The sequence below is a fragment of the Mastigoproctus giganteus genome, chromosome 4 (assembly GCF_048544385.1).
Source record: "Mastigoproctus giganteus isolate SK-2022 chromosome 4, ASM4854438v1, whole genome shotgun sequence".
Taxonomy (NCBI): Eukaryota; Metazoa; Arthropoda; class Arachnida; order Uropygi; family Thelyphonidae; genus Mastigoproctus; species Mastigoproctus giganteus.
The window spans coordinates 162,959,847-162,984,715 of NC_143578.1; the positions used below are offsets into that span (position 1 = coordinate 162,959,847).

Here is a 24,869-nt window from a genome sequence, read left to right on the forward strand (position 1 = left end):
ATCCATACGAACCCAAACTTCAAGGAATGCTTGTATGTGAGCGTCACAATAACATACTGGGTGCAATTTCAGTATCAGATTGCATTAATGACAAATATTAGGATTTTTTCTGACAAAAAGAAAAGGCAATTTTCACCGCGTTTGTTATCTTTGGTGGTCAAACCAGTGCGATCGGCAGCCTTTCTTAATATATCTTTTGGTGTTATCTCTTCTCTCCAATATGCAATGCCAATTGTAAAATAAGGTGAACCGTTTTCTTTTGGGTTTATTGCCAATGTCCTAAGCAAAACTCTTTTCTCTTGGCTTGGAGTACACCGCTGAGTTTGTGATATTGATTACTTCTGTCTGTAGATCTCTATTCATTTTGGCCAGCCAGTCAGTGTCATCTCGCCAGGGAGTAAAAATTCTGCACGCTGAGTAATGATCGGAGAAGTATTTATGGGTGACTTAGTGTCACGTTGCTTACTTGCAAAAGCTGAGCTTTTATGTTGGATTCGTAGTGTTAAACTCAAGACGACATGGGAAAGGAGAATTACTTTTCTTCAGTTTGACTACAGTTATAGGTACTGAAAAGAAATACTTACGTGCAGATCATTTTTTCAAGACGTTACCTGCCTTCTTTCCCAACAAAATCAAACGTGGTATCGGAAAACCTTCACAAAAGTTACTGTAACCGTATTATTGTCGATCAACGCATTTTAGAAGGATTTTGGTACGGTTGGTCGTGGCTACCAACGTTCGACCTGACCAAATCCTTGCGATTACTTTCTGTAGATGTTTTTGAAGAACGCATCTACTGCAGCACTTTGCGTACATAGCTTTATGCGTCTTATCGAAAACTTCTTTTGATAAAAGAAGCAAAGTGCAATACAGTGAGCAAAATACCACTTAAAGCAAACACAATAGGAAAAAATGAAATCAATGTGAATTATAATAATAGAGTTGACATCCAAATCGTTACTATAACACTTTTCTCAGATACATTGCTAAATATAAACGCCTAAAATGTTTTTATCGGCATTCTAAATACAAAAGTGGATCGCATTGACGATTCCAAAGCTAAGGAGAAAATTCGAATACACTTTAAATGCAAATGAAAACAGATGAAAACAGCCAAGTTTCCGATTTCTCCTTTTTGCTTGTCCTCTCGAGTTCAAGATAACTATTATAACGAAAATGTCAAAATATGCTTTTTCGTGGATTCGTTTACGTGGAGAGCAACGAAGAAAAGATTGTGAAAAGGACAAATTAAATTCAAAGTGGGGTGATCGTTGTCTAGCCCTAACTGACAGGCGTCATGAAGAGTTAACAGCACGGAAGCTTGCTTATGAAATTACTTGCTCTACGGGAGGACTTGTGTTGGTAGACGGCTCCATCAGCTAGGTCATTATGCACGATAACCAACTGTGTGTTCCCTTAATCCCATACACTGAAGAGCTCGTATGGATTAGTGTCCACATCATGTCAATTGAAGGGAGCAATGGGTCATGGTATCCTTCACTGATGTGTCAAGATGCACTCTTCAATGGGGTTCTCAACACGTTCAACATGGAAACGGAGACCATCCTGCCAATATCGCGGAAAATGACCTTCTGGAGATGACACTTTAAACAACATGGGCTGGAATCACAGCCAGTGAGTGTACAGATCTTCCTGGCGTTCCTGCAGAAATTGTACAGCTATTAGATACACAGAAATGTAATCCTTGATCTTTATATTTGCCCTTTTGTAAGGATAATTGGTTCGGGGTTCTTTATTGTACAGTATAACTGTACAATAAAGATCCACTGTGTTATAAATCTGTAAAATAGATGTGCTCATTATTATTGGTATAATAACCGTACTTGGGAGTAATGTTAAAATCATTATAATGGCCAACATACGCAAGATAAGCTAGGGTGAATCTTCATCAGTTCAACCTAAAAGACATTTCAATTCTAAAGTACGTTTAATAAATGATTAAGAAAGGTATACGGCAGAGCTTTAACTGCGAGTCGTAAGCCTTTTCTTTGGAAGTTCGCGATGATTGAAATCACGATGAGAAAAAAAAAATATGAGAACCACTGGTGTAGATAACACCAATAACTGTTCCGATTGCAATAATAGTAGCAGTTACGTTACAACTGCAAATCGAAACAATTATCAGGCAATGATAGGCCTAAATGCCTGCAGGAAACATTACTTAGTTCCACGTGTCATCTTTTTGAGATGACAAATCCCGGTATCCGCGAGCAGCACTTTCGGAGAGCCTGTCCCCAAGCATGAGTGTCAGTAATCATAGTCCGCTCGCTTCAACCACTAATGTAACAGGCACGACGAGAGGTTCCTTCGATCGAACAAACTAGTAACGGCGCAAACTCGTAGTCCAACGAATATCACCGAGAACGCGACGAGTCAGCCGAGGAAGGCTGCACGAACCAACCCCCTGTCAACATCGACACAGTTAAAACACCGGTGACCAGTTCAGGAGTGCTAAGTCTTGCCTCGTGCATCATCTTTGATGTTGTGCCGTCAGGGATAACCACGGAAGACAGCAAAGTGCACGCACTCCTGGGGCAAGGCAGTCACTCGGTGTCTTATCCTCCTTCCGGAAATGCGCTGGTAGAATACTTAAAGCTAGAAGAGATCCGGGAAACCTGGAAGGAAGCTACCTCCGCTGCTCGCTGCGAGTGCTTTCCCCCATAAATCGCTATTGGACAGTAACTTCGTGCACTTGAGCATTGGACATGTGACACTTTAGACATGAGATACCCATCGGAAAGGACACATTCGCCAGCTTTAATCATCACAGGTAAGATAAACGTGTGATGTCAGCGCGCATACCATGTGCTCCAGAAGAGTACATGATATGTCACCTTAAGTTTTCAATTGATTTCCATTGAATGCATTAAACAAATACTGTTTGGTACATTATCCGAAGAAGGTGTTCCCAAACTCTTTTTTTTACTTGAATACCTGTATTTAATGGAGAATATCTGTCATAGTGCCCAAAAGGGGTTTCAATTTAGATTTATTTGTCCATTGACTTATGGTCTCTCTGATTTTGCTTTTAGATGCTTTCGACACAATCAGGTTAGTAACCTTTTTACTAACCACAAGATTGTTTCCATTACAACCAATCTAAAGAAGTGGTGGCTCGTAACCGTACCGCTGAGATTTCGAAAAGAAAGTTGGGGAGAGTGGTGGAACACTTATATCTGTTTAGAAAGACGATTTCATGCCTTGTAACCAGTGGGCCCATCGAATACTCTTCTATACATAGACTAGATTAATCTTAAATTAAAGTAGTCTGTGTATAGAGGAGTAGATTTAGCATCATAACCGAATTGCTTGGTAAAATGAAATTAAAAACATATTTCTTTAAAAAACCATCTAGAGATACTTTTAAAAGTATCACCAGACCTCTTATGCATAATACCGAAGTCTGGGGAAAACAGAAACAGTGCAAAATTTTAATAATCTTTATTTAAGATTCTCGATATATTTGTGGAAGATTGAATTACTTGATGTATTTTGTTGAATTACATTTTATTTCTGCAAAATATAACGTATTATATAACTTTCATATTTTGATCTCACAATTCAATCTGCTTTTGTAGTGGACCTGGTTCATGGATATAATACCATAAAGTGTTGAAGTTTTTTGAATTTTACAATTAGGAATAGATTCGAACCTCTGAAATCCAACTACCTTGTGACCCGATGGTTCCTGTATCTTGGAATTTAATTTTATGAATTTGTAGTGACCATATCGTAATCATTCAAAAAGAAAAAAAATATATACACTCCATGATCACTGGATTGCGACCACCCCATCCGTAATGGACTATGCCACGTAGCTCACTATATAAAAAGCCGAACAGCTTTGTATGCTAGAGCAGTGATAATTTGCATCTAGCTGTGCAAGTCAAAGTTATAAAGTAGCAGTTGTGGGACGTAGCAACTATATCACGGAGGTTCAACAGGGCATGATTGTGGGAGTTGGTGCGTCGGATGCTTCTATATTAGATCGGAAAAGGTACGCCTTGTCGGTTGCTTCTTTGGTTAAGGTGTAAGAATGGTGTCGAACGGATCAAACCAACTCCTGCCAACAGAACTGTAAAGGATTGTTCAAGGTGAATGTTCGTGATGGGCGAAGAGCGCAGCGCGTTCAACGGGCTCAAAAGCAGGTCACTGTGCAACAGTTGATATCTCAATACAATATGAAGAATGCAAGAACAAATACCCGAATGACGATGCGTTGCACACAGACATATGGGGTTCAACAAACAGACGACCCAAGAGACATCCTTTCCTCACATCTGATCATCGTCGACGGTGAAATGCTATGGTGTCAACAATACGCTGGTTGGACACTGGTGGACTGGAAAGGAGCGTGCTGGTCAGATGAGTCCAAATACCTGTTACAGGTGATGTGGTTGCTTAATATGGGGTATGTTTTTCTGGCAAGAACTAGGATCCCCTGGTGAGGTCTACCGGTAGCTGTTAAGGGACCATGAGCACCCTGTCATGTTGCATTTTTCTCAGGCTGAAACGGGATCATCCAAGACGATAATGCGCTGTGTCATCGGATCCACACAGTACACAATTGGGTGGTTCAAGGAATACAATGAAGATATCACCCATCTTGATTGACTACCAAATTCGGGTGACCGCAATCCAACTGAATACCTGTGGGTTGCTTTGTAACTGGAAGCAAGGCGTATGGATACGCAACTGTCAGCTATTTTGACACTGTGTAAAGCCTTGCAGGCAAGCACGACTGCAGATCCATACGGGCGTCTTCAGTGGAGTCAATGCCTAGGCGAATAGCCGCTGTTATCCGTGCGAAAGGTGGCCCAACGCGGTATTAGTAGGCGGTCACAATTCCGTGATCACTCAGTGAATATAATACTACATTTATAAACTGAAACTTATTGTACAAGTGTATCCTACATCTAGAGGGGGGGGTAACGTATGGAAAGTATTAGATTTTACAGGACAGCAAAAATGGCATTATCTCCTGTTATGTAATACAGAAAATCTAACTGCTTTTGATCACTTATGTTTCTTTCTGCAGAAGGTCCTATGACGTTCTAGTAAATTTCGCGCAATATTCAGCAGAGGATTTTGCAATAAGTTTAACGAAATGACATCACATTACTGAAAGGTTAGACTGACATTTATGATAACAGACTAGTAAGTCCCTGAAACAGGTTTCCACAGCAGCATATAAAAGAATAATTTAAAGGAAATCTAACCCCATCATTAGGCCCGATGACGGGTTCCAGTTGAGCCCGGAAACGTCGCAAAAGTATTGATTGATGTGATTCATTTCAATACACATTTAAAGCTCACGTGATGTAACAAGGATTTTAATTCCCTTTAAATCCTAGTTAAAGACTAACCACACATCTTGCCCCTTTCACGATGCAGATATGTGATATTGTTTTATATCCCTTAAATGGAATGTGAGAAGGTCTACTTAATTCAACTTTTAACTTTGAGGCCTTGAGTTATTCAACGACGCGAAAAATATTTTAAGTATATAACGTTGATACTGTTCTATGGAGTATTTGCATTTGACTTATGGTTCTTAACAAAAGGTTTAGTTTTCATAGGAGTTTTTATTAACTCCTATAAATTATCTCATTCGAAATTAGTTTACATTTGCACTATTGAGTTCCTTGAAAGTTCTTTCTTCTTTTTCCCCCCAGAAGACTAACAAGAATGTTGGCTTTCTGCATTTCCTTTAGTGGACTAGTGATTGACCCAGATTCTTCCACTTAACACTGTCTGGTCTGATGGGACTATGTTTCAGTGTTGGTGCTCACAGACGGCTGCCATTAGTGGTCAGAAAACTACCAGGGAACGTTAGTCGAAGGTTACGAACACTGCCCGTCTCAAATCATCGAATCTCTCACTATACAATGAAAGGACACAAATACTAGAAGTGCTGCGAAAGCGTTTCTCCCAAATATTCAGCAATACAACAACACAAACCAATTTATTATCAGGCGATAGAATTTTTTGAATGAAATTCGTAATTGTATACATAGCCACCCTAAACATAGATTGATAACAACAGGAAGAATAAATAAGGAAGGAGGAAAGTTTATTTTGTGAAGTTGGACATCAAATGGATGCTGACTGGTTTGGAAGAAAGAGCGGAAATTACAGACGCCAGCTCAAAAGAACAGTGTCCATGGACGTATCTATAGAAAGGGCATACAGCAGAAACAGAACGTCTGTGACACATAGAATGGGAGTACTTTGTCGGAGTTATTCATTAATTAGCCTAACTGCTCTCTTCTGAATGGAATCTAGAAGCCTGAGAGAGATTTTGGGGGCCCTGCCCCCAGATCATCATTATCTGTCATCGTTCCACAATTCCACACATCGACGTATCAAGCCTCGCCACCATACCCTGTCCGTGTACTTCTCTTCGTCGTTGATTTCACTCCAGTCTCTTCCTCTCTTAATGAGATTGGTAAAGTTCGGCTAATAGCTTTGTCAAGAGACCGGAATGCTCGACCACCGTTTGGACAAGATGGAAGTTTTCTATTCTTATCCTGTTCAAAGTCTAGTTTGGACTTATTATTGCTTGTCAACTGTTGCGAGCTTTGGTATAGGCAGAAAATGAACCCGAAGGTTTGGATGCAAGCCAAATGCAGTATGTGATATTCTTATCTTGAACAGCCTTAGCATGTTTATTGGAAAACAAAAAGGTTTAGATAAAGGACGAGATTTTTAAGGCGGAGTGTGGGTTAAAGGATTTCATCTCTACAAGAATAATTTCACTAACACGATCTAAGCAAACATTGACATCAAAAGATTGAAACAATAATCCGATCAAAGAAAGGAATCTCGCTGATCATCTTATTTTGCGTTCATAATGCCAAACAACACGAGGTTGGAATAGCTACGAGAGGGAAAGGCTCAATTGGAGAAGAGACCAACACCAAGTTGTGATTTGAGGTGGCTAGAGGACCACTTACCTCGACATTGTTTATGAGAAAAAAAAAAATCAAGCCTTTTGCCCTGTGTGGTTAGAATGATTTGGTATTCTAGTAGGTAAATGAACAATGTGTGCAATTCTTTCCGAACAGCTGGGTCTGCATAACTAGAAAACGGAAGTCAGCTGAATTACGGACAGTATAATCACCAAGGAAAATTACCTGACTGTTAGGAAAGTGGACTGGAGAAAGTCAAGTTTCAAAGAGTTCCAAATGATTAGGGAGTTGAGAGAACGATAGAGGTAAAAAATGAATTTGACCGAATTTGGTAGAGGGATTTTAAGTTAGACAAGATCGATCATACAGCGAATAATTAGGACAAAGCAGTGGTTGATTCAACGGATAATTAGGATTCTGTCAGGAAAAGTACACGAGATTTGGCAGACTAAGTGGACATGGACTTGTTGAGATTGGAACTGAGACCACGTATATTTGTAAAATGAACGAGGAAGTGTGTGGGACGTTATATCTTTTATCAGATAAGTTTATTCTATTAGTTTTACAATTCATGATGTATTAGGCAATTTGACAATTCATGATGTCTGATGTAGACAGAAAAGGTGGGGAGGACATATTTTATGAAGTAATCATATTTTTGGATATGACATACACACGGCAAGGACATGCCCAGCTGCTTGACATAGCTTAGTCTCGACAATGTTTCCCACATACATAGTACTCGGACTCCCTCCAGTCACTATCTGGCAGAGTAGAGGCAGCGAGATTATACACTAGTTGATCCGGAATCCTCCTGGAGAGTTATCAATAGTTTGTCCGGTGAAGTTTCTAGGGACCCGCCTACGAACACCATTTTAGAACTGTACCCTAGAAATGTAAGGTAGACTGGATTCCATGACGTACATCATAATCTCAAAAGGTATTAACGAAACTGCATGGTGAAAGAGATTGGAGGGGGCTTGCAGGAACTTTGTTCTGGAGACTAAAAATGGGTTACACCACCTCAAAGCTCCAATAAGTCGAGTGGTGGTACTGCACTGATTAATGAGCCATCTACCACCTAGTATCGCATGGTAACACACAGGGGCAGCATCCCTCCGTCTGGTGTGTACACCACACCTCGATTCCTGCTTAAGTTGGTCGCACCTGGGGGTTTACATCCAGGGTTACTAACAGTGCCAACAAAGTCAAAATGTAAGGAAAGGATTTTTCTGTCACAGACCGACCGGACTTTGCCGAAATTCGATCCACTTAACTTGAGTGTCACCTAATTATCAGTTAAATCAGCGTTTTGGACTCCAAGATAGCAAGCCTCAAAGACCAAAATTAACACGTTTTATAAAAGGAATCATTAGCTAGAAGGACAAAAAACAACATACCTTTTACATAAAAAAACAGATAATCCCACTCATAAATATTGGTTGTTTTTAGGTGCGTTTGGCATATGTTCACAATGCGCCTTTATCCATCTGTCCATCCACACGTAACAACCCGATTCTCAGTCGACGGATTTTCATGAAATTTTATATTCAATGCTTTTAAAAAGATTTGTCGAGCCATTTCAAATTTCGTTAAAATCGGACCAACAGAACTCCATCTTTTTTATCCGTTCTCAGGTAAAAATTAATCTCAGTGGATGGATTTTCATGAAATTTTTTACTTTGAACTTGGTTTAAAGATTGTTGAAACTTCCAAAATTTAATTAAAATCGTACAAACTGAAATGCGCCCATTATTTATTTTTCTATTACATATCACACAGGTTATCCATGTAGCTGAGCGTTGGATATTATATTTGTTGCTATGCCCTAGTTGGAAAAATGAATGGACAATACGGCGGATGTGCATGAACAATTTTCTCTGCATGCGCATAAAAGTTGTTTCATTTTGCTCGCGTTTTAAGTCACGAATTATTACCATTTGCTAATGAGCCTGGACTGCAAAAACTCATAGCACAGATTAACTAAGTAATTAAATAACCTTCCTCATAAAAATAGAAGATATAGATTTTTTTTGCTTGTTTTTGAGGTTTGCTTAGCCCACGCATTTGAGCTAATTGTAGTTCAAGCCCATATGTACGCTAAACAAAGCTAACGACTGCATTCATTATCAAAATGATTAATTAATTGGTTACTTGTTGTTTAGTGGAGCACGTGGAAAAGGCCTTAGGTTAAAATTTCGTCAAGACACTTTCACTGACTTTTTTCACAACGTGGCCTACTTAATCGGTTTTGGTGAAGGTTGCATGTTTTTATTTTCTGGAAACTCGGGAATTTCTTTCAGAAAGTAGCCAAACCATCCAATGAATGTACACAAAAACAAAACCGATAAACTATTCTTGACCTTAGTTCCCTCGCGCACACCAACTTACTAAGGGATGTTGCAGTATGCGAGAAGAACCAAGTGTGTAGGACGATATGCTGATGCCTAATGACCTTAGTTGCTTCGGTTCTTCTCACACATCAACCCACCGGATGGGTGCCCAGAAAACATTTATGCTTATGGCTCTGAAAATGCTAATCTTCCATTGATTAAAACCTTTTCTTCTGCAGGACTTTTATTCTTAATTATCATCAAAATTTTTTAATCTTTATAGGCATTCCTTCGAATAATCTTCTTTAAAAAAGCAAAAACATGTGTAGCCATTATACTGAATGGGATTATCTTCGCACTTCCAATAATTATAAAATGCTTCTCTTACCACGATGATTTTTAACTGTGAATTCAGTATAGCATGATGCTAATTAGTAGTGCACGAACATACAGCTGGAAATGATGCTTTATTAAAACGTTCTCTCACTTCGACAGTGTTGTTTGTACGCCTTTTCTTGTTTATTAGCATAGCATCAATTGCCAAGTTAAATTAATATTAATTTTAACCACCAAAGGTTTCTTTCGTTGTTATTAGCAAGTTGTACTTTATTATATTCTTCTTGGACGTTCTACTACCAGCTCTTCATCTTGCATCAAGCTGAGCGTGAAGTTAGAAGTTCAGTTTTAAATATGTACTTAGACTTCATGCATCGATGCTTTCAGCGATCTCCATTATAAACTGTATTTCTATTTCTAAAGCGAGTATTTGACTAGTTTTTCTTTTAATAATCTGAAAGTTGCAGTCTGTTTTTCCAATAATAGTCTCTGCCTCTAAAGCTGTCGAGTTTTATGTATATGCGTAGAACACAAACAAAAAACCTTCTTAAATTTCAGTTAAATTATTATTTCTTATAAAAAGATTAGGATAATGAAATTTAAGATGTATTTTCTTAAATTCCCTGGCTAATTTATAAAATTCAGTAGTTAATAAGTGCAAATTTAATTTAGACAATTTTCGTTCTTTTTTTAAGAAGCCACTTAAGAAGATAAACAAACATAGTAAAGAAGGAGAAAGATGGATTCTGTATGTATTTATTATTTAAGTATCAATGGTTAGGATTTAACTGAAATGGTAGAATATCAACACGGTGTGGTGATATTTCTCAGAACTTCAGTAATTACGATAGTTTTCATTAAGAATTGAAGTGCACAGTTCGAGCATGTCTCAAATGAAAAGTACGAAGTGTGGGCAACCCTCATATGATAACTGTTCACGCAAACATTGTATTCGATCAAACTGATTTTGCTGTGTTGGTAATTTTTTCACAAGTTGCATAAAAGGCCTGCACTTTATCATTACAATTATGCTGCGACATATCGCATGCTGGACATCTTGATAAGACATGCGTAACCAACGTACTTATTTTCTCTACACGTGGAGTCTGTCGCTTGATTACATTAAACCATAACGGATTCGTGCTCACTAGTAATGTTATCTGAAAGCTTCATCTCTCTGTGGTCTTCGGTTCTCGAGTTTGTGGTCTCGAGAGCAGAGAAAAGGGAAGTCAGGATGACTTCAACACTTAGCCTTATTGATTTAAAACTTATGGATTGTCCAAGTTCCTCTGGGCGACGTCAGATATCTTTCCAAGGGCAGCTATTTCCAATAACTTGCTTAACTCTTAAGTGCGTCAAAGGAAAATTGGAACGTAAATCTTAATTATCATCATGAGGCAATTACGATATGTTGATAAGACATCTGAAATTTGAATTTTCAACACGGAAAACTTAACGGGAGACGTCAGTGTGTTTTGTCTTTAATTTTGTGTACGGTATTACCTGCTTTTCTGAAGAGACCCGAGTTTCTGGAGTAAAATCATGCAACCCACGCCAGAGATAGACTTTCTCGATCACGATGTGAAAAAAAGTTCATAAAAATACCTCCAAGACAGGAAGCATATTTATGAACAAAATGTCTATTCAAAAATACCTTATAAAACTCAAACATTTTTGCCAAAGATTTAGGACAACGATTATAACCACTGTGCTACCAGCGAGGGTATGTATAATGAGTCAAATCCTATACTGGGTGGAAGAGGCCCAGTTCAAATCTCGTCAGTGATTTATATAACGTGGATGAGTTCGTTGGTCTTACTCAAGATTTGTATGGTTTATTCTCCAGAAGACTCGGAGTTTTTCATCCAACAAACTAATCAAATAATATACACAATTGTAGACAATATAATGAAGCTTCAGCCTTAGTTGCTTTATCACTTTAGCCTAATAATGGCTGAGGATATCTACACACTTCGTTTTTCTTTGTTTCTAATCGACATCCAAAGCGAGTTTGAATCGATGGGCGAAGCTTCTTGCGTAATCAGTGCGGTAGACTAATCACTTCCTCTTGGACACACTTCAGAAAAAGGTATTAATCGTTAAATTGCGTGAATTCCAAGAGAAGAGTAAATTTCTCTACTCAACTATGGGAATCGAACACAGACCTTTCCAAACTGATAATTTAGAGAGATAATTCGTGATAATTAATCACGAATAATTTAGACAGTGAAATAACACACGTGAGGACAAGTATTTCTATTTTACTTCTTTAGTTCCTTTGTTGCGCTCCAGATTTTTTATTTTCTAATACTCTTATTTTGGAGTGACAGTCGCTTTACCACATTTAATATAATCTATTTCGCAGTGTAAAGAACAATAAATGAAACTAGTCTGAGTGTTTCAATACTAAATTCAGATATTACCGAGATTTCGTAATTATCTGATAAGTCGCATGGAAAATACTTTTTTTTATTAGCGTATACAAAGAGATTAAGTTTAAAAAATGCGCACACTGACAAAAAAATAAAATACGAACTTTTTTGTATTAAGAGAGTAACAGACAGAAGAAATGAAAATATATGCAAAGAAATCTGTGACGTGTGACCTCGTTGAGTATAAAGACTACACGGGAGTTTGACTGCAGTAATCTGAGGCCAGAATGAGAGAAACGAGTGCTATCAGAATTTGAATAAGGTCTTATCGTGGGTGAACGTTTAGCAAGGTCCGCGATTCAAGAAACAAAAGACATACCTGGTTTCCCAAAGGAGTAAATGTGGAAAAAAAACAATACAGTACTCCAAGAGCCAAGTATAGGACATGCACTGTACAGCAAATAACATCTGAATTCAACCAAGCCCAGAACTTCCTTACAATAGACCAGAACTACCCGTACCATGTGGACAGAATTGAAGAAACTGGGTATTGGCTGGCGCCCGCCTATTTGGATTCCACTTTCTTCAGAAAAAAAATGGAAAAATCGGCCTTGCAGTGGGGCCGAGAACCGCACGAAGCGATGGACCCTGCTTGCCTTTTCGGACAATACAAGCATCTGGAGGTGGTATCATGGTATGGTGAATGTTTTGCTGGCACCGACTGGGTCCAAAACAATCGAATGTCATCCAGGAAGTACCTCAATTTTATATCAGATATACTGCACCCTGTTATGTTACACTTTTATCCCAAAGGTGATGGTCACTTTATGGATGACAATGCAACAGCACATCATGCAAGAATGGTTCGGAGAACATGACACTGATATCCACCATCTTCACTGGTCCCCACATTCACCACATTTCAATCCTATCGAGAATGTGTAGAATATTTTGCTGAGAGAGCTATTTGGGAACAAAGTCCTCTTCATTCAACTTTGCCAAAGCTACGCAATATTTTCCTGGATTGATGGTTATAACTAGACCAAAACGCACTAAAACACCTTATAGAATCCACGCCGCACCATACTTTGTAACGTTTGGATGATAGTAATGTGACATTTAAAAAACAAATCAGATAATTCTTAAGCTTTTGATAGGATTAAAGATACCTCAAAGTCGTTGCACTGTTTTTGCAGAGTCAATAACGAAGTAAATATCCCGACTTTGACATCCTAATAAATTTGAAACATTTATAGATTGAAAGTTAGTAACATTTTTCTAACCTACAATTACTAGCGTAATGCATAAGACAAAGTTACAGATATCACTGGTAGCTGACCTCAATAATTTAAGAGAAGAGGTTGATGATGTTCTCTGTAAAGCCAACAAAAAATGGAATATCTCCTCATTGTGTTCCTGGTTATTATTTATTGCTGGTCTGTTAAAACAATTCGCGAGTTAAATGCACGTGTAACATCTGACAGACAAGAATTTACTATAACGGCAAGTTTTTACTTGGACCTCCTGGGATGCTCGAATTAAGTGGAACGGTGCGGAAATTGACAAAGTGACAGAATCCATTACGGAGTGCGTAAAAGGTTCACCTCTAGGCTCTCGGTTAGGAAGATTTAACTGGCATCATCCGCAGGTGAGAATAATGACAAAAGGACGCTGCACTATTCAGAACAATACCCATATTCTCATTAAGGACAGCGGAAGACACGAAAATCGATCGGAAAATTTAGATTTCACAAAAAATGCATTCGTTTAAGAAGTATTCATCTGTAAGGGAATTGGACAGAAAAGATGAAGTAGCACGGTTAGTCTTTTTTTGTCTTGGATCTAATTCTGAAATTCTTCCCTTTAGCCACAAAGTCATTTTTTTCAGATTATTAAAGCAGTATTCGAGAAAAAATAGAATTTTCTTAAGCATTTAGAAAACATGAAATTAATCGAAAAATAATGTGCAGTTCTCTTCTGTCTCTATTTTCTTAGGTTTAAGAAAAACGCTTGATATACACGAAAGATAAGGGACAAAAATGAATTCACGAAGAATTTGAATCTCATTCGAACCACTTCTGAATCATTCTATCAATGTGAAGTGCCTTCAGATGGAAATACAGCAAAACGTTTGACCATGCTAGCGCAGTGGTTAGGTCACTGTGCTTCAACTGTTGGAAGTACGGCAATGATAAAAAATGACCCAAAGGGGACCAATGATATTCATATTCGTGAAGCCTGTATTCGAATACTTTGAGACTGTAGAAGTTTATGGTTTTTATGTGCTCTTATCTGAGCTTTTCACCCAGCAAATACGAGACAAAGCGACCAAACAAAACACAGAGACACATATAGTGATGTTCCGTAACTTTAGCGGTCTTGAATCTTAACTTACACAATCAATATCGTGATATTCCATAGGATGTCTAGAATCACGCGTATGAACCTCATTGTCAGGTATATTGTCTATTCTTACGAAAGGTCAAAAAGTCCTGTAAAATCATCATAACTAATAACTTAGTTATGTAATTAATTCAAACCAACTTAAAATTAACAAAACAATTCAGAAAATATTTTATTATTAGTCAGACCAAATGACGAAAGGAAGATTTTCATCATAGTCAAAAATAAGAAAAAAAAAACAGGATATTCATTTTGCTCCCATTCCTACAATTAACACTGCAATTCTGATTCAAACTTATCCAGACTCGCTGTCTTCGCGACATTGGAGGCAACGTATTCCACTGTTTGACCACACGCAGCCCACAGAGAATTTCATGAGATCCAATCTTCTGTTATTCCCTCATATTTTATATTTTTGTCCACTGGTTCGTGTCTCGCCCATGAGGGAGAACAAATCTTCCTCATTCATTTTACTCAGTCCCTTCACTGCATTATGCACCTCACTTAGATCTTCCCTTATTTGCCCAGCTGCCACTCTTTGCAGTCCACAGCCTCTATGCAATATTACAAATACGGTTTAACCTACGTCTCGTACAGAGGGATAATGATGTCCTTCTTCCTACTAGCAAAGGTCCTATAAAATTATGAACAACATTTTCTTCGAACTTAAGCGTAGGAAACTTATCTTTGGACCTTCTGCCATTTGAGCCACGATCACTCTACGACTTTCAGCACCTAAAAAGCCAATTCGGAGATATACTGTAGAAGGCAGCGTAAGCGCAAAAAGATACCCAAGTCAGGCAGTAAAAAATTGTTACTTTTAAGCCCTGAGTGCATTGTGTTGCTGTACTTCGTATATGGTTATACATAGAACTGTGTCCAATAGCTTTTAAAACCATTTACTCAGTTGATCTCAAGGGCTTTGGAATCCATCAATATTGAGATAGTCACTTAGGAATATTGTTTTCTCAGGATATTAATCTTTGTTTCGTGTATCTAAGACAACCTGTCTATCTATTTAAAGATCTACTCTCTGAAAAGGGGAAAAAGTTAAAATATAAAAGAAATAACTGATCCCAATTGAGTGAACAATACTTCTATAGAAGTTATCTTTAATGGACTTTCGAACTTCAAATGAGAAAAGATCGTTTATTATATAGTATGAAGAAAGTTGCTTTCAAAAGCGGGGAAAATAAACCTTAGTCACCTAGAAAAAGAAATGTTTTTACATTGAACTAATTAATTTAATTACTGAATTAATCTTTAAATCAATAATTATACAGACATCGCATCAGCAACAATTTCTTCTACCAAGACAAAAACAAATGGAAATTGTGCACTCAGACTTTGTTACCCGACATGAAAGCTGAACTCCAACTCCCTTCCTCTCCCCCCACCCCACAAACTCAGCACGGAGATGTCTTCCTGGTTTAGCTGTAGACATACGACACCTGTGTCTGACACTTAGCAAGCAAAGGGATGTCAAGTTTAAAGGGTAAACGCGCACGAAGAGAAGGAAAGAGGGAGGGAAAAAAATCCTCCGGTTCTGAAGTCCCAGAATTTCTAAGCACAAACAAAAACGCATTATGCGCTTTTCTTTGCAATGAAGACCCGAATCCTGCAGTAGCAAATGACGATAAGTGGATGAGATAACAGTGAAATGGGGTCTGTTTTAAATTACCACGCATCGATCGGCTGATGACGTCAAGTACTACGTGAGTACTATTCACGAACATCGACCGTCAGCACATATCGATTTTACTTCGAAATACGGTATGCACAATTCGAGGCATAATTGGAAAAATCTATTGTTCCACATTGCATCACTCTTTATCCGAACATTAATGCACCTGTTTATACTGATTCGCGTTAGGTACAAGTCGTCGTCCACTCTTTAATAAAATGCTAAGCCTGGCGCATTGTGGCCAGAGTTGCCGGTGCCGTTAAAGTCCAAAATAACAGACCTTTAATAAAATGTTGAGGGACGATTTCACTTCAAGGTCTTATTTGTTTTTCTTTTTCACGAAAAAAGGAAATTACTCCCTGAATAATACAAGAAGAAAAAGTAGCATGCGCACTGATGTGCATCGCGTAGGAAAGACATTGAAAAGTCTATGATGGTTCATGCTTCGTGTAATTTGAAGTACGATTAATCACTACTGAGTAAAAAGATGTCAATATATAAAGGATTTTTTTTGATCGAACTGCTGGCGAACTTTCTTCAAGAATTCCCTTTAATGGCGAAGTTTTCTGAGAGTTACTGTTTTTGTTTGATCTTCAGACAGCATTCCCTGGCATCGACCAATAAAGATTACCGGCAATCTTTCGTAATTATTGGCTCACTACCTTTCACGTTTGCGTCTGGGCACGCTACAGATAAACCAGGCGAGCCATGGCTATGGTTGCCGAAGCACCATTAAACATTTATGTTGAAATAGACTGTAAAATCTGTGCATGAAATTAAAAGTTGTAGAAGTTCTTTCCACCTATTGCACTACTTCAAATAAATGGTAGATTTATTGCAATTGAGAAGATATCCGACTTATTTCCTTGCCTATTCTAGAAAAGTAAAATTCTGTAATGCAAGAATAAAACGGAAATCTTAAAATTGCAATGTTCAAAAGCATCAAATGAATCTCTACAAAATATAGATCAATTACCAGTTTACATTGATGCCTTCTATCAAACGTTTCTCCAATCAGCGTATGATGAAACTACAATTTTTGACTGCGCATACAAGCGGGTTTACCATTCATTAATTTCTCCTGAACACTAGAAATCTTAATTTAATGCCATTCATCCACCGGCTAGGAGTGTTTCCAACTTATACGCTGTCTAGACAGTTCACAAAATGTCTACATTCCGAGCCTTCGCTATAACAAATGCGCTTATTTTCTCTACTAAGAGAAAGACATTCCAACTCCCTTAGAAAAAAGAGATTCCGCATATCTTGAATTCTTTCGCATCATTTAAACTAACAAATATTAGAGCTATTAATCATAACCATCTTTCTTATACGGAGTTGTATACGCAAACAGCAAGTAATGTATTTATGTTGCCAATATATCGACGCTGAAGAGTTTGTCTGCAGTTGATCAAACAATTACTGTTTTTAAGTATTCCTTTCATATTTTGTTGCGACCTGATGAAACAAAACTTGATATACAAGTAGTTCAAATTTTTATTTTCAATAAAGGGATTCCTTTAATCATGTTAAAACCAACTGCGTGTCTTCACGGTCCTAGAACGATTTAAAGTTTTGATAACACACAAAGAAAACTGGGTTCTTAAATTAAACTTATGTGAATTTAGAAAATTTTACAACTTGGCAGAATTGAAAAAAAATTGAAAGAGTACATTGGGTGACAGTTTGAGCTTGGGACAAAAGGGAAGGCACACGAGTTGGACGACAGGAAGACTTCCAACCTAAGAACAAGGGGATAGAGGGGCACCCTGCAAAGGCAACTCACCTTCTGCTAGTATGGGAGTCTGTTAAGAGGAACAGGACCTTGGGAAATTGAGGATGAATGTGATAGGGCTAGAGTGCCCTATGTGAGCGGATTTCTGTTCTTCGTGGCGAGCGACATTCCCACGCTGGCCAGAGCAGCTGGAACCAGCAAAAGTATCCCACGCCATGCCACCTAAGAAAAGGAATTAGCATTGTGTTAGCACAGCACGAGGGGGGCATCTAATTGCTCCCCTGCAGTCATGGTTAGGAGGGGGGCATCTATTTACACGAGTACACAACATTCCCAATTCTACATACGTGCCAGTCATTCCAGCAAACTGGACTTTAAGATTTGTTTTCGTGATGTTTATTCAGAGTACATGTAGAACAGAACTTCACCTAGCATTTACCCATCTTCCGCTCAGATGGTCAACCCCATACTACACTCACACGGCTTGGCCTGCAGATGGGGTTTTCTACTTATAGTTATGAGCGGCGCATAAATCACACTTATGGGAGATTTACACTTGTTCTCATTTACACGGCACGCGTTATATCACTCATTACAACTTAGAACATTAAAGACACTTGTTTTGTATGTAGAAGCAAAGTTAACGCTCCACATTCACTCAGGGAGATATACGAGCGTACTGAAGCAGCGGTCTTCACTCTGGCGTGGTTGGTACACGACATAACATGGGAACGTCTTGCTCTTTCCTTTCATCTATTCAATGACGTTTACACAGTTCCAATGGTATGCAGTGTATCAACCATGTTAGGGTGAAGACCGCTGTTTCTGTCTTAATGATTCCGGGGTTTTCGCGGAGCAGCAAATAGAGAATATCCAAACGTCACTTCTACAGTGAAGCTATCTTACATGGAGAAAGTTTTCCCACTCCAGCTAATTGGAAAGAATTTCCCATTCCGGATAGAGAAGGGAGCCCAATAAAAGTCCAAATTATATTCTAAACACCAGCAAAGACCCCCACGCATAATTTAGCAAAGTAAACTTAATGATCTTCGTGATTTAGACCCGTAAAAAGAGTCAGTTTCCAAGTGGACACCCATTATTATTACTCTTAAAAACGGATAACTGGTTCTTGCCATTTATACTTATTAAAGTGAATCCCCAGTAAGACTACCCCCTGCGGAAGGAAAATATTCGGCAATAGAATATCCACCAATGGGGTGGAACTTGGAGGTGCACCCAGCATAGAGCAGAGTTACCAACTCGGGAAGCATGAACCCCAATCGGATATGCGTGAAGAAACCTCACCAGGGGATGCGGAAAAAGAAAGTATAAAAATAATAAACTCTGCAGAATTTCAAATTGTCAGTTGATGGTTGGAAAAAAGAAAGTGATGGTTTTAACTATTTATAGCAAACATTTCCAAAATTGAGTGATACAAAATTCGAGAAGAGGAATCTGTTGGATTGCCAACTAGAAAATTACCAGTACAAAAACTAAATCGCATTAAATTAGCTGCATGGCAATCTTTAAGCGTTTAGTTCGCAGGGGTTTTTAAACAACAAAGAAAAGAACTTCAAAAATATTTTGGAAGAACTGTTGAGCAACTATAAAAATTAAGGTTCTTGACTGTCTCTCAAAATATAGAAGTTATCCGGGGGAAATGGAAATACCCTCGCATTTGGATTTCGTCCCCACATAATGGAGGCGCTGTCAGTGATTAACAAGGTAAAATATTTCATCAGATAACGGAACAACGATATCGTGGATGGTGTAAACCGTACATCAAGAGAAAATAGTACACAATTTTATTCAATTTTAGACACTTTCGCATTCTGTCATTACGTTTTTAGATAATGTAAGAATAAAAGTTTTCTTTTACCTTATTATAAATGTATATATGCTTATGATGACATAAAAAATAAGTGTGCGAGTAATACACTTTTCTCTTGTCGTTTTAAATAAAAATAAAAGCGAAATTGTAGTTTACACTGCGAGACGACCACACAAGGTCAGTAGTTCACTATATAGACAGAGTACAAAAACCTCACCATGTTTAGTAGTAACGTGCACTTGAACCATTGTTACGCAAACGCACATACTTCTGGTCACTCGCTTGACCATCGGCCACGGCGGCTCCTGATTGAAAGTTTTGGTTGAAGTAACTTATTTTATACGTTATCTAAAACATTAAATTATGTTAACTTGTGTTATTATTTAGACTGCAGACTTGGATTTCGGAAAACAGTGAAATTTTTAGATTAATGAGCGACACCACAATAAGAATCAATAGTCGGGATAACGAACAGTATACACCAGTGTAATTCCATCATAAATTTTCCATCTATAATTTAACTAAAAGCGATTATCGTTGTTGAAGAAAGGTTTGAATTATTACCATCCAACAAAAAATTCTTCCTGTAAAAAGCACATTATGAATTCGTATACTATAACGAGATCGTAAGAAAAATATAAGAGCTAATTAACGCCATTAAGGACTTGATTAATTGTAGCATTACACCTAGGTGAAACGTCTCCGAAGAGGAAATGAAGCCATAAAAACACTACAAAACAAATAAGTATAAGCAAAGATGACAAGATACACTACTGCGATTAATATTCCCGATTATCAATTTAAATTAAAAGAATTTAAGAAGCTCTCACAAGAAATTTAAAATCCAGAAAACTTAATCTCTTGGAGTTAATTATTAATCTCTTGGAAGAAATAAAATCAGTTCACGCAGATGAAAAAACTAACTTCTAGTAATAGCAAGCAACCTTAAGATGCAAAAATATTTGGCACAATTAAGTTTCACAAAGTTCGGAATACTCCCCTCCTTGTACACTTTCATCTCTAGCACAACGTTTAACTGAAATAAAGGACCTAGTTTGAACAGGAGGCTTGATAGGTTTTCTTCACAGCACGATAAATTTAATCTCAGTCGAAGGTTTCATGATTTTTCATCCTTCAAGAAAAACAAAGAGCACAGAACGCGCAGTTTGATCACACAGCATTTCCTTCGGGCTTATTTGAAACGATTTCCTTCCTGCAAGCTTAAAAAGAGTAACTCTTCAGTTCCATCAACATCTAGTTCAATATCCATTACTGAAAAACTGTATTCATTTTTCAGCATTTTAAAAACTATTGCCATTAAAGTCCAGAACTGCAGTAACCATTGGCTCAGCTTAATCTAACGGCAGTTTACGCTAAAACAGGTAACAAATAGCCAATTACCACTTCCTTAATCCTACTTTAATTAGGACAACTGATTCCATTGCGACAAAAGTATATCACTAATAGTATTGCTACTGTTAAAAGCAAGGAAATGAGCAGTGTTACTACTGCTAATTTTCTTGCTTTTGACTCATTTCATTATCGGCCAGTTCATTAATGGTCACAGTACATTAATGTTTATGATGAAATCAGAAAATAGACTTTCAGCTCTAAAATTATCTGATATTGCTTTTCACTTAAAACGTTCAGTAAAAAAACAGAAAATATCAGCAACAGTCAATCAAATGCTCGTATGAGATGAAACACTCATGAAAACTGCAAGATACATAATATGTAAGTAGAATCTATCTACACTAGTCAGAACAAGTAGTGTAATTCACAAGTCTTCAAAAGAAATAATACCTTTCCTTTACTACAGGAATGGTTAATCCCTGAGATGATCTATTCTGAGGCACTCTAGTAAAAAAAATTGGAGGTGGAATCCATCCACTCCACGGACGATCTCTAAAATGTTCTTAATTTCAAAAACTGTACATTTGGGCAGTTGTTTTTCAAAATTAAAAACAGAACCAAAAATCAAAGCTGGCAGATTCTGCAGCACAACAGAGTTGGGCAGGAAAGCTACATTTACATTTAGATGAATGTATGCAGCTCTGTAGCACTCTGTAGTGTGACAGTGAAGCTACATTTACACTTCAATGAGTGTATTTGCAGCTCTGTAGCACTCTACAGCGTGGCAGTGAAGCTACATTTACACTTCAATGTATTTGCAGCTCTGCAGCCTCCGGAGCCGAGTGGGCAGGAGCGGGAGTGCAGTAGCACACGCTCTTTGAGTAGACCGGGGTTCAAGCCCCTGACTGCTGAATACGGTCAATCTGCCAACCCGCACTGGACCAGCGTGGCAGATTATGGTCCATTTCCCTCAGCATGAATTGTTGAGGAGGCTTCCACCCTGCAGTGGGTTGATAATGGCTGCACTTTATTTTATTTTATTTTAGCACAGTATGGTTCGGCAGTGAAGCTACATTTACACTTCAATGAGTGTATTTGCAGCTCTGCAGCACAGTATGGTTCGGCAGTGAAGCTACATTTACATTTCAATAAATGTATGCTGGTGAAGGAAGAGTTACACTAGCGCTGTGCGTGTTTCTTTTTTGTTTTTTAATTTAAGTTGGCTAAATACTAGTGATATCTCTTGCACTGATTGCTTTTTCAAATCTTGACTTTCCTTTCAGATACAATTTTAAAAACTATCTGAAAAGGTTTCCTTTAAATGAAGGGCCATCTTTGTGAGTTAGATCCATAAAAAAAAAATGTTAATTTAGAGCAACTTTATTAAACACCATTCCTGATGAGATTTAATCCTTAAAAATACTGCTAAATTTCTGTTTCTATGTAAATTGCAAATATTTCTATCCTCTAAAGAATCCTGGAAATTTTCTGCACAATAAAAAATAGTAAAATTAATTGCGAAATATTATATTAATTTAAGTTTAAATTATTAATTTTTTTTGTCAATCCTCCGAAGGCAATTTTCAATAAGGTAACTTTTGTAGTGATGGCATTCGTCTAATTTTTGTTCCAGGAAGGGGTTGGGTTAGCATTATTTATACAGCTAGCATTAATATGTATGTTAAAAGTCGAGATTAATATAAGTACAGCTACCAAAGTTGCGACACGAAAAAATTCAAATCATAACCAAAAATGCAAATTTATTCATATCTAGCTGTTCAACCCTTTTAACTACATACAGATGAGAAACATCTGAGGACTTTAAGATGAAAGCAGTTTTCTTTGCTGAATATAAATTGTCTTTCAAAATAACATTCACATAGTCAATGCTCCCTTTTCTTTCAAACCTTCTATGAAAAGTTAAGTAATGAAAATGGTATCTGTCTTTATATAATTATTTATTTTTATATTTAAAAAAATACCAATTTCTTTATAAGCAGTGTTTTTAATGAATAGAAGCAGTTATCTATGTTCATAAAAAGCTCAGTATTATGGCTTATCGTAATTTACTTTTATAATGTACGACGGTGTAAAATTTACTCTATTCAGACATATTCCATCTGGCTACAAACTGCATAAAACATTTTATAAAATAATACCGACTTCACGGTTCAAATTAAGGATTAAAAATAAAAATCTAAGAGAGATTAGAAACGGCGATTTCTAATTCAGAACAATTGTACTGTCTTCTATTTCACTGAATTTTTTTTTTTTTTTTTTTTTGGTTTACCAAAGGTTTGTGCTAAAAAACTTTTCGAAAGAGACACAAAAGTCAGGCTTCCTATAAGCCACATGACTTCAAGATCTTGCTATCAGAGTATTCAGAACGACCCATCATAACTTACCGATACTAACTGGAAACGACAACTCACGCAAATAATTTGTCTCGGCCACTTGCCTGATGATACTGGCAGCCATTCATGAAAATTGTGGAGAGAGAGAGAGGGTCGTTCCAAAGTACTGAAGTGGGGGGAATAAATAAAAAAGAAAATCAATTCGATAATATAGATTTCAACAGTGAACAGATACCTGAGAGTGTGGTCGCACGTGTTCTTCTAGATTTAGAACAAAACTGAATTACAGATACCATTTTGGAAGCAAATTTCCGTGAGAAAAATCTATAGCAGAAACAGAGCTTATATATGAGATTCGATGGAGAAAGTTTAAAAGATTAGCTCTTCTATTTTTGAAGTCAAGAATTTTAGAGAGGTTTCTGAGTACATTCTCCCAGATGCGAATAAAAACTTAGTTAAGTAGGCATTCTTTTATAGCATTGATATGTAATCGGAACCAAAAAATAATAATTGAAAAAGAGAAGGATAGGGGAGTCTGATTTGTTGAATATCGAGGAAGCTACAGATAAATCTGTAACAGAAAAGCTAGAAACTGGTCTTTATAACTAACATTTGTTTAAAAATTATGAGCAGCTTTAAAAATATACATATGTCAAGTATTACGTATGTTTCTTTCCAAAGATGAAGTTTTTTTTGTTGAGAAATACGAGATTGGAAATTAATAACGAACCTTAACTTTTTACCAGTTATATACACACACAGAGAGAGAGAGAGAGAGAGAGAGAGAGAGAGAGAGAGAGAGAGAGAGAGAGAGAGAGGAGCGAATTTCTTCAAACAACGTAGTTTGGGGGAAGCCACTTTCCTTTTATTAAATCGATTTATAACTTCGCCTAAGTCTAAACTGTCATCTCGATTTTCTAACTGAAGAAACTTTCATTCTTACTTTGTGACAAGATAATATGTACTGTCGTTTATTTTTATGGAGATATTCGCGATTCTTAGGTGTAAGCATATTTCCCAAAAAGCAACCAATCGGGTCTAACTATCTTTTATTTGAATGTCCTGTTGAATTTTCGATCCATACACTAAACTATGAGCTAGATTTGTAAAATGGTGTGGTTCATATACGAAGGATTAACTCTGTACCTTTCGTATAGTATCTCACGTGTACTATCGCTGAATATAACTGGCACGATGTATTGTCAATCTAATGGTGTTACTGACAGCACGAACAGTCACATTGAATAATATTAAAATAGAGAAGATGAATGCCATTTTCTTGTTATTATCCTGTCTTATATTTAAAGTCCAGCAAAGCAATCAGTTTCTTTCTATATCAAAATTATAAACTTCTCAAGCTATTAGGATAAAGTTCAATCAAATCTCTCAAGTTTCTGTATGTTTTGTGCCCCAGTGGACAGCAGAAAATTTAATTTAAACAACTTTATCGTATTTATTACGAAAAGTAAAAAGTAAAGGTTTATAATCAAGAAAGAAATTTATATAAAATTAAAATGTTCACTTTAGCAGGAAAAA

The 24,869-nt window shown here is 37.3% G+C and overlaps 1 protein-coding gene across 1 annotated transcript in view; it reads left to right on the forward strand.

The window, feature by feature from the left end:
- Positions 1 to 2,457: 2,457 nt before the first annotated feature.
- Positions 2,458 to 24,869, forward strand: part of LOC150087151 (uncharacterized) — a 122,469-nt gene continuing 100,057 nt past the window's right edge. The window contains exon 1 of the mRNA XM_090371856.1: positions 2,458 to 2,791. The gene's annotated coding sequence lies outside the window, so the exon portion shown is untranslated. The remainder of the gene's footprint in view (positions 2,792 to 24,869) is intronic.